This window comes from Neovison vison, chromosome 13 (genome assembly GCF_020171115.1).
Source record: "Neovison vison isolate M4711 chromosome 13, ASM_NN_V1, whole genome shotgun sequence".
NCBI lineage: Eukaryota > Metazoa > Chordata > Mammalia > Carnivora > Mustelidae > Neogale > Neogale vison.
Genome location: NC_058103.1, coordinates 32,665,427 through 32,675,763, shown reverse-complemented (window position 1 = coordinate 32,675,763; position 10,337 = coordinate 32,665,427). Strand labels below are relative to the sequence as shown.

The window sequence follows — 10,337 nt, the reverse complement described above, 5'->3', positions numbered from 1 at the left end:
GGTCATTTCTTACATTATTCTTACTCACCAGGGATCTCTATCATACCGTCCTGAAGCCACCCTCTCTGCCATGAGTACCCACTTTTGTACCTAAACCGAATACCTCTGACAGTCTCTAGTTGTGGGTCTGAGAACAGCTGTGTAAGACAGGCAGTGCCAGAGGAATGAAGGATGAAGTGCCTCATGACATAGGGGAGGAGAGAACGTGCTCAAAAGCCCGTAGCCTCCAGCTCCCCCTCCCCACAGCCCCAGATCCCTCTCTCCAGGGCTCATGTTACCTGCCCTCCCCCACAGCTGGCGATCCTCTGCCCCACCGTGTGGCCCCGAGTCCCAGCAACCCCCAGCCCTGCCCAGAGAGCCCCTCTCCCCTGTGCACGCACCTTGACACGCACCAATAGCCAGCATATGTGACTGGGAGCTAGAGGGACAGAGATAAAATTTCTGGAAATTTTGCTGGACAAGCAGGGGTAGGAATCCAGATCCCAAAAGCCAGCCTCCGCATGCCTGAGTCCTAAATGCAGTTTAGAAAGGCTTTGTTGTGAAGGGGGCGCACAGACTGCAGAGGGGCAGAGATGCCAGGGAAGGCAAGAAAGAGTCCCGAGTTCCAGTCCTCCTTCTCCAGACAGTGCATATCCCTATTTGGAGATTTGGGATTCCTTCCTCCTCAAAAAACAGCACCAAGATGACCCTCCCCACCAACCTTTGGATTCATTAATCCTTTCAAGAATAAGGGCCTGGGAGCCTCCTGACAGGGCCATATGGTTTCCTTATCTTCCTAATCTCCCAGCACTCACCTTCCATTTGGAATGTTTATCCCAAGATAACGATCAGATTCCACTTAGGGTGATTGAATGGGGGCCCCCTTCTCCAAGTAGTCCCCCCACACCCCATTTCAAATGAATGGATGACCCAATCCAATAATAAATGAGCCAGGCCGGGTTCTGAGAATGGAAAGGGCTCCTCCCCCAGTCTCAGCCACCCCCACTCCCTGACACCCCAACCTCCCCTCCCTACAAATACCCTCCTCTTTCACCGGAGCAGCCCCACTGTCAGTTGCTTTCCACAGTGGAATTCTGCGTATGATTGTTGTTGACCAAACCGTAACTGCCCTAAGCGGTGTTATAGAAGGCAAAGGTCTGACCCCAGACTAGCGCTTTTTGATACAAAGGTAACGCAGCCACAAAGACAACCCCATAGGCAATTTTATATTTTGTAATAGCCACATTAATAAGGTAAAAATGGGGGTGCCTAGCTGGCTCCGTCAGGAGACTCTTCATCTTGGGGCTGGAGGTGTGAGGCCCATGCTGGATATAGAGACGACTTCAAAATACAATCCTGGAAAAAGAAAAGGTAAAAATGAACAGATGAAATTAATTTTAAAAATACATTTCATTTATAAGTATTATTACATACACAATGTTTATCTACTATCATACAACGAAACCTTTTATTGAGCCCAAAAATATCATTTCAACGTGTAATCAATATAAAAATAATCTGTGAGGTGTTTCGTGTTTGCTTTTTTGTACTTGGCCTTCAAAATCTGGTGGGTGTATTATACTTGCAAAGTGCATGGATTCAGACGGCCACATCCTGGTTGCGGGTAGCCTGCGGAGGCTGGTGGCTGACGAATGGTGGGGGGAGGATCCAGCTAGACTGTGTTAGGAGACCTGAGCCAAGGACAATTGTTATGGGCAGCATGGCTATCCCTAGTGAGCTGGCTGCCTGAGAGCCTCTGTGAAAAGATGAGCAATCCATAACTTTGGTCCCAATCTAAACGGAAAGCCAGACCTCATCTTCCTACTCCTCCTAGACTTTCCCCTCCCGGGAAGGAAAACAGCCAGAGATGACAATTTTGTTAAAAACTGGGTTGTAATTGTGATTGATATTAATTTAATGTTCGTCGTTTCACTTGCTAATAAAATTGTTCATTGACGCTTCTCCTCTAGGCTGTTCAAAGCTGAAGATGGGGCGCCTGGGGGGCTCAGTGGGTTAAGCCTCTGCCTTTGGCTCAGGTCATGATCTCAAGGTCCTGGGATCGAGCCCCCGCATTGGGCTCTCTGCTCAGCAGGGAGCCTGCTTCCCCTTCTCTCTCTCTCTCTGCCTGCCTCTCTGCCTACTTGTGATCTGTCAAGTAAATAAATAAAATCATTAAAAAAAAAAAAGTTGAAGATGGCACCACTGGGCATCAAGCAGCCATGCGGTGGGCTCTATGGTCTTTGGAACAGGGGGAGGCCTGGCCCAAGCAGATAGAGTCAGATCACCAATGCCAATGGATGATCCCTGATTCCAGGAAAGGGGAGACACAATTCGGACATTGATGGGGATGGGGCCCTCGAGCAGAGCTCCCACGCATCATTCAGATGTTCTAGCAACACAAGAGGCCTGGGCCTATGTTTGGGGAGTCATGTGTGCACGCTTGGCTCCTTCTGCCCAGTGAATCTTCCATGAGTCAATAATGCACGGGTCTCCTGCTATGCCCAGTGCCTTCCCTGATCTCAAGGTCAAGGTCAACATGATCCAAACAAAGAGAAGGATGGGAGGGGAGGCCTCTGGCAAAGCAGGAGAATGTTAGGCCAGTCCTGAGCCCCGCATGGAAGAAAGGTGGGGAGCAGATTCCCGGTGTCCTGGGGGAGGACTTCCCAACCACCCTGTACCAGACAGAGCTGCTCTCTGGCCCTGTCTGCTTTCATTTCCTTCGTGGTACTTCCAGTCCTCGACAGGCTATTCTGTTTTTCTTTGCTGACCGCTGTCCTCAGTTTTGTATCTTGCTTCACTCCAGTGCCTAGAAGAGTGCCTGTCACTCTCCATAAACACTGGCTGACAGAGCACACAGTACAGGGAGCCCGTGCCAGGAAGCCGGCACAGGCCCGCATGAGCCGGGAGCCCAGGAATAGCCCGAGGAGGGAACGGAGCCCATAGAGAAAACAGAGAGAGGAACAGGAGCGGGGGCCGAGGGGGAAACGGAGACGCAGAGAGAGGCGGTGGTCTGCGTGTGCGATTCGCCCAGGGATGGGAGACGGAGAAAACTTCGGAAAAGTGGAGGAATGTGACTGCAGCGCAAAGGCAGCGAGATTATTTTGTCAGCAACATTTGGATCCCATTGGTGATGAGAGGCATGTGGGCCCGGCAAGGAGACAATTGCGGTAGTCAAGACAGGATGTGAATAAGACATAAAGAAGCGTTTCATCAGCGGGGACGGAAACGAACCAGGGCTGCCGTCGCCAAGTCAAGGAGTAGGAAGGGTCGGCCCCGGTGTTCCCGTGCGCGGCCTCTCGCGCACCCTCGGGGCGCTCCACACGCGTGTGCACTCCCGCAGACACGCACAAGCGGCTCACGAGGCGTGCTCCTGCGCGGGCCCTTCCTCCCACATGCTAGCTGACTGCCAGCCCCGCTTTCTGCTTCAGTGTCTGGTCTTTGTCTTCTGCCTGCTTCTCCCCCAGGACCGCCAGGGCAGCCGCCCTGTGGGCAAGGAGAAGGGCAGGACCGAGAAGCTCTGGAGGAGGCCGTGTTTTCCCCATCAACGAGGTCTGCTGCTGGCTAATCTGGGAGGGAAGAGGGCTTGAAGAAGGTCCCAAGATCCTCAGGACAGAAGGGAGAGAAAAGTCCCAGCGAAGGAAGGCCTGAAGAGGAGAGAGACCCTCCTTTGAACGTGGCCGGGGAGGGCGAGCGTTCACGGACATCTACCACACGCTCACACATGTGTGGGCCACGTGAAGGTCGGAAATGGAGCCTGCGACCCGGAGGAGGCCAACGGCCTCTCGTTAGGAGTGGGTGGGGACGTGCTCGGGGATCCAGCTGAAACAAGGCTTGGATTGATGTCTCTGCTAGCCTAAATATAACTGAGCAGACAACTTCTTCCCAGCCCGGCCAGGCCTCAGAGTGAGCCCCAAGACCCCGTGTTGGAAAAGAAAAAAAAGAGAGAGAACGTGAGGGGAATCCACAGATGCAAAAGGTCACCCAGCCAGCCCTGTGAGTGTGTTGGGAGGAGGAAGATGGATGAGCTGGTTGTGTATACTCCACAATCCCCGGCCTCACCCTCGAGAAAGAAAGATGGAGGCTTGCCGGGGGGGGGGGGGCAGGGAGGGGGCTCTGGCTGGCCCAGGGGTGACGGTGGGGGCCTGGGCGTGTGCTCGGGGCGCCAACAGTCCAGTAGGAGCTAGCACACACACCTGCAGGGTGGGGCGGACAGCGAGGGCCCTGGGTGACACACAGGCAAAGGACGGTGGGCACTCCTCAGTTGGTACGGCTGGATGACCCAGAAAGTCCATCTCGGAGAAGGAGGGATTCTAAATGAGGGATTTTGACGAAGACAGAAAACATGAGCGTGGGCAGGTTACATTTGGGCAACTCTGAGTATTCTGATTTCACATGACAAAAAGCCCCGGGCTTGAGGTCTCCATGCCTCTTCCAGAAGCTTGTCCTTGTGTCTGTAGATGAGAAGGAGGTCGCTGAAGGGTCGGAGTCAAGACAGGAACACGCCCCAGATGGACTGAAGGAAGGTTGGGTTAGCAATGGGATATAGGGGAGAGGGGAATGAGGAGGCTCCTGGGGTGGGGAGAGCCCAGGAACACGAAGGTCAGTTAGGGATCTTAGTGGAGGCTTCCTGGCTACTGCAACAGCCTCCCCAGCCTGAGATACACACCAGAAGTTCATTTCTTGCTCACAGAACGCCAACCTCTGGGGCTCTGCTCCTGTGGTAATGCAAGGATCCTGACTGAGGGAAGCTGTGGGGCTCACCCTTCAGTAGACAACCATCTGCCACAGAACATGGAGGATCTCAGAGGTGGTTTTCCGGAGCCAGACATTCCATTGGCCGGACCTCAGCCACTTGGCCCCACCCACATGCAGGGGACCTGGACGGGGGAGTCCCCGCTGGCCATACATCTCGGGGGGGGGGGGGGAGGGGCATGGCAATCTGGTGGTCATCTCTGCCACAGAACAGGGACAGGGACTGAGATCAGAAGGAGGGTGTTGGCAACAGAAATGCAAACGGGAAAGCAGGGAGAGTGTCCACATTTTGTAGGTAGGGGGAGGAGCCAAAGAAGGAAAGCAGAAGGAGGCAGCTTGGGAAATAGACTCCATCACTACTGCAGACTTTAAGGAAGGGGGACTGAAAAAGAGCCCTTCAGTTGGAGTCCCACAGCCCCACAACGGTGGGGCTGAGCCAGCTCTCAAGGCTTTGGAAAGCAGCCAACAGTGATTCCCAAGCACCTTCCATAAGCACATCCCATGAGCCCCTGGGAAGGCTTTATTTTTGCTTAACAACACGCTGTGGTGCAGCGGCAGGAATTTGGGTTAGGAGTCAGAAGATCTGGGTTCGAATCCAGACGTAGCCACCTTAACCTCGATCAAACGTAACCTCTCTGAGCTTCAGTTTCCCCATCAGTGAAATGGGTGTACTGGTACTTACTCTCCAAGTTTGTCGTAAGGGTCAGCAGTAACCTGTTCTGTAAAGACTTTCACTTGGTGTCGATTCTCGGTAACTCATGCAGCAAACATTTACTGTGCACCCACTGAGAGCCAGGGACTTCACTGGGTGTTGAATATCTAAAGGATCCAAACAAAATTCCCACCCCCAAGAAGCTTCGTCTCTGACAGGTGACAGACATACCAGCAGGTCCTAAACTACAGTGTGGCAAATGCAGGGACCGAGGTGCTCCTAGGAGCAGAGGAGCCGTGAGGAGCCGCAGCACAGTGTGTGTGTTGGAGCTGGTGCTGGGATGCAGATGAGGCAGGAGTCTCAGAGTTTAGTGTCTCTGACCGTGAAATTGAAGCAGAACGGGTGGGCGATACGACGGGAAGTGTCCGCAGGACCTTGAGCATGGGGACTAGCCTGTGTGGCAGCAGACCACAGAGCTTTTTTTTTTTTTTTTTAAAGATTTTATTTATTTATTTGACAGAGAGAGATCACGAGTAGGCAGAGAGGCAGGCAGAGAGAGAGGAGGAAGCAGGCTCCCTGCTGAGCAGAGAGCCCGACGCGGGACTCGATCCCAGGACCCTGAGATCCTAACCTGAGCCGAAGGCAGCGGCTTAACCCACGGAGACACCCAGGCGCCCCCAGACCACAGAGCTTTAAGCAGGAGACTGGTAATGGTCTTCTGTGTACGCTGCTGAGCTCATCCTGGTTGCTGCTTGGGAGGGAGGCTTCAAGAGAGGAGGCTAGAGGCAAGCAAGCCCAAGACCCAGCTCAGATACAAGACGATAAAGATCTGCAGAGGACCGTGTTGGTAGTAATGACAACATCTCTTACCACACAGGTGCCCTATGTGCCGGCCACTTGCTAAGGGCTTTACAGGCATTGTCTTTATTCTGTATACCCATTTAATAAATGCAGGAACCGAGACTAAGAAAGGTGAGGAAACAGCCACAAGGCCACGCACCTAGTGAGAGGCAGAGCCAGGACTTTAACACAAAGCCAGAGGCCCTGACCATTTTGCCAATTCAGAAATATCGAGGGGATGGTGATTCCTGCCTCCCTCGTCTGGGAAGGGGGCGCCTCCTCCGGCCACTGAGGCCAGAGCAGTGCCGGCCTTGGGGGGAAGACAAGGAGTTCTGTTCGGGAAATGGTGGGTCTGAGGCTCCTGGAAGGGCGCCTGATAGAAGCGTCCGGAAGAAGTCGGCGGGATCTATGTGGCCACCACAGCTACAAACAGCATTGTCAACTCTGCTTGGGGTGCTACAAGGAGAAGGGGAGCCCAGAGGAGCATGGCAGCAGCAAAGGAATAAAGATTAAACCAGATGCCTATAAAAGAAGCAAGTACTTTAGTTGGGCCGTCCTATTTTCTCATTGGAAGAGGGAAGTGAAGAAGTGGTCACAGGTGGACAGTAGAATCTCTCTCCTTCCCTGCCCTTCACAGGCACACTTCAGAGATACCGCCAGTTTGGTCCCAGGTCACTGAAATAAAACCTGCCAGATGTTTTGGTTTCCCAGAGCATATAGAAGTTATGTTTACACTCTCCTATAGTCTCTTAGATGTGCAGTAGTATCACGTCTTTAAAAAAATGCATATACCTTAATTAAAAAATACTTCGTGGCTGGGGCACTTGGGTGGCTCAGTCGGCTAAGTGGCTGATCAGGTCATGATCCCAGGGTCCTGGGATTGAATCCTGCATTGGGCTCCCTGCTGAGTGGGGAGCCTGCTTCTCCCTCTCTCCCTCTGCCTGCTGTTCCCCCTGCTTGTGCTCTCTGTCAAATACATAAATAAAATCTTAAAAAAAAAAAAATATGGGGCACTTGGGTGGCTCAGTGGGTTAAGCCTCTGCCTTCTGCTCAGGTCATGATCCCAGGGTCCTGGGATTGAATCCCACATTGAGCTCCCTGCTCAGTGGACAGCCTGCTTCCCCCTCTCTCTCTGCCTGCTTCTCTGCCTACTTGTGATCTCTCTCTCTCTGTGTCAAATAAATAAAAATAAAATCTTTAAAAAAAAAAAAAAAAACTTCATAGCTGAAAAGTGCTAACCATCAACTGAGCTTTCAGTGAGTCGTAATCTTTTTGCCCATGGAAAGTCTCCCCTTGATGCCGATGGCTGCTGGCTGTTAAGTGGTTGTGACAGTTTCTTAAAATAAGACAGCAACAGAGCTCACAATGTCAGCTGACTCTTCCTCCTGCGAACGATTTCTCTGTAGCATGCAACGCTGTTCGAGGGCACTTTACTTCTTCCGAAATTGGAGTCCATCCTCTCAAACCCTGAGGCTGCTTTACCAAATGCATTTATGTCATATTCTAAATCCTTGGTGGTTGGGCACCTGGGTGGCTCAGTTGGTTAAGCAACTGCCTTCGGCTCGGGTCATGATCCCAGACTTCCAGTTTCAAGTCCTGCATCTGGCTCCCAGCTCCAGGGGGAGTCTGCTTCTCCCTCCAACCTTCTCCCTTCTCATGCTCTCTCTCTCTCTCTGTCTCTCTCTCAAATAAATAAATTTTTTAAAAAATTAATTAATTAACTAATTAAATAAATCCTTGGTGGTCAGTTCAATAGTCTTGGCAGCACCATCCCCAGAAGACCATCCCACCTCAAGAAACCACTTTCTTGGCTCATCTGCAGGAAGCCACTCCGTCCCCCCGCCATCTGTCCAAGTTTGATCACGAGATCGCCACAATTCCGTCCCATCTCCAGGCTCCACTTCTCATTCTAAGCTCCCCGGCTATTTCCACCACATCTGCAGTTACTTCCTCCACGGCAGTCTTGAAACTTCAGTCTGTAAAAAACACAGTATCTGCAAAGCACGATAAAGTGAAGTGCACTAGGATGAGGTCTGCCTGTATCACTTCCTTTTATCCTGGTCCTCTGCGGAAGAGGCACACGTGTTCAGAACACATAACTCACAGAAAATACCATTGACGCTAAACACGTGCCAGGAAAGAAACCAGCCCAGTCCTCCGTCTTCCCTTCTCTGGAAGGTCTGGGAGGGTCACCCACCCCTCCTCGAAGGCCACGCCTCAAGCCCAACAGCATCGGGTCCCAGCCACCCCACTCCCTGCAGAGACACAGGTTCCCAGGGGAGAAGAACTGAGATGGAAAGGGGGGCAGGGCCTCTCTGCATGAGAGAAGGTTCTAGAATCAGAAAGTCGCCATCTCTCAGCTTCCATTTTGGACTTGGACTCTCCCACGGTGGGTCGCCAGCCTTTCCCCGGAGCTGCCTATTCTTTGTTATGGGGGCACTCTGCCACTGTCTGCCTCCATCTGTTCCCTCCTCTTCTGTCCCAAGACTTCCCCTTCTCCCTTTCTCTTCCTGGGCCTTGTTTTAGGCTTACCCTTGTCATCATGGCATCCTCATTCATGCAATAAGCATTTACTTATTCATCGTAAGTCATGCAGTGAGCACCTACTGGATACTCAGACTTGAAGTCTGTCCCTACGGTCTTTGGGGGGAGGGAGGGCCATGCAGGGTCATGTGTCTGCTCCCCCCTTCCAGTGCCTGACCATGGCCCAGGACCCCTGCTGTAGGGCCTGTTCCGGGTCACGTGGCTATAGGACCTACCTCTTTCTGCCACTTTTCTTCCCATAGCCCCCACCCCACCGCCGGCCCCATTAAAACCACCCCCCAGGAACCCTTCTCTGTGAGACCATCTAAGGGCCATGGGCAGCAAACCTCTGAGGCGTGGAGGCCCTCCTGGGGCCCCATCTGGAAACAGGTTTCCCTACTACCTTCTGAAGCCCACAGACCACCCTAAGGGTTGTCCTCCTTCCAGAATCACACCCTGAAGAGGAGTGAAAGCTTGAAGTATTGCCTTCAGGACATTTCCCGGCTCCCTTTGGGGATCGGCCCTTCCCACCCTCCTAGCTGTGGCATCAAACTTGGCAACGCAGGTTTCCATCAGACCCTGAGTCAGTTTTGTTTTATTTTCTTTTTCTTAATTGGTTTTACTGACCACCTCCTCCACCCCCAAAAAAGGTTTTGTGTGCTCATGCTGGAGAATTAGTCAAAACAGAACTGTACCAAGAAGAGAATAAAAATAACCCCTCGTGTCACTGCTTCAGGAGGGCCCATGTTGACATTTTGTGTTTCTCTCCTGAGTGTATTGTTTTATGCACTCGGGCTCATAGCTCTGGCCCCCCTCTTCTGTTTTTTAAAAAAAATTTTTACTGTGGTAAAATAGGCTAAAAGTTACCATCTAAACCATTTTTTAAGTATGCAGTTGGGGGACACTAAGTGCACGCACAGTGTCCTGCGACCATCACTGCCGTCCATCTCCAGAACTCTTTATCATCTGGCAGAACTGAAACTGTCCCCTTCGAACGGCAGTTCCCCATTCCTCCTCCCCGACTCCTGGCAGGCGCCCTTCTACCGTCTGTCTCTAGGATTCTGACTACTCCCAGCATCTCCTGAACGTGGAATCATACAGTACCTGTGTTTTTGTGACAGCCTTAGGTCACCCAGCGTCGTGTCCTCAAGGGTCATCCGTGTTGTAGCCCATCTCAGCACTGCCTTCCTTCTCACATCGGAACAGCATTCCACTGCAGGCGGATGCCATATTCCGCTTATCCATGCCCCCGCCGAGAAGCACGTGGGGGCTGTCTTCCTGCTTTAGCTGTTGTGAGTAATACTTCTGTAAACACAGGTGGGCACATCATCTCCTGGAGACCTTGCTTTCACTTCTTTTGGGGATATACCCAGAAGTGAAGTCGCAGGACCACATGGTACTTCTATTTTTTTTTTTTTTAAAGATTTTATTTATTGGGCCGCCTGGGTGGCTCAGTTGGTTAAGCAGCTGCCTTCGGCTCAGGTCATGATCCCGGCGTCCTGGGATCGAGTCCCACATCGGGCTCCTTGCTCGGCAGGGAGCCTGCTTCTCCCTCTGCCTCTGCCTGCCTCTCTGTCTGCCTGTGCTCGCT

At 52.2% G+C, this 10,337-nt stretch overlaps 1 long non-coding RNA gene across 1 annotated transcript; it reads right to left on the bottom strand.

Moving 5' to 3' along the window:
- Window positions 1–1,184: 1,184 nt before the first annotated feature.
- Window positions 1,185–10,048, bottom strand: LOC122893882. Its single transcript, XR_006381709.1, has 2 exons — window positions 9,851–10,048; window positions 1,185–1,335 (listed from the first exon to the last, which is right to left on the bottom strand). It is a non-coding gene; the product is annotated as an uncharacterized LOC122893882 (long non-coding RNA).
- Window positions 10,049–10,337: the final 289 nt, after the last annotated feature.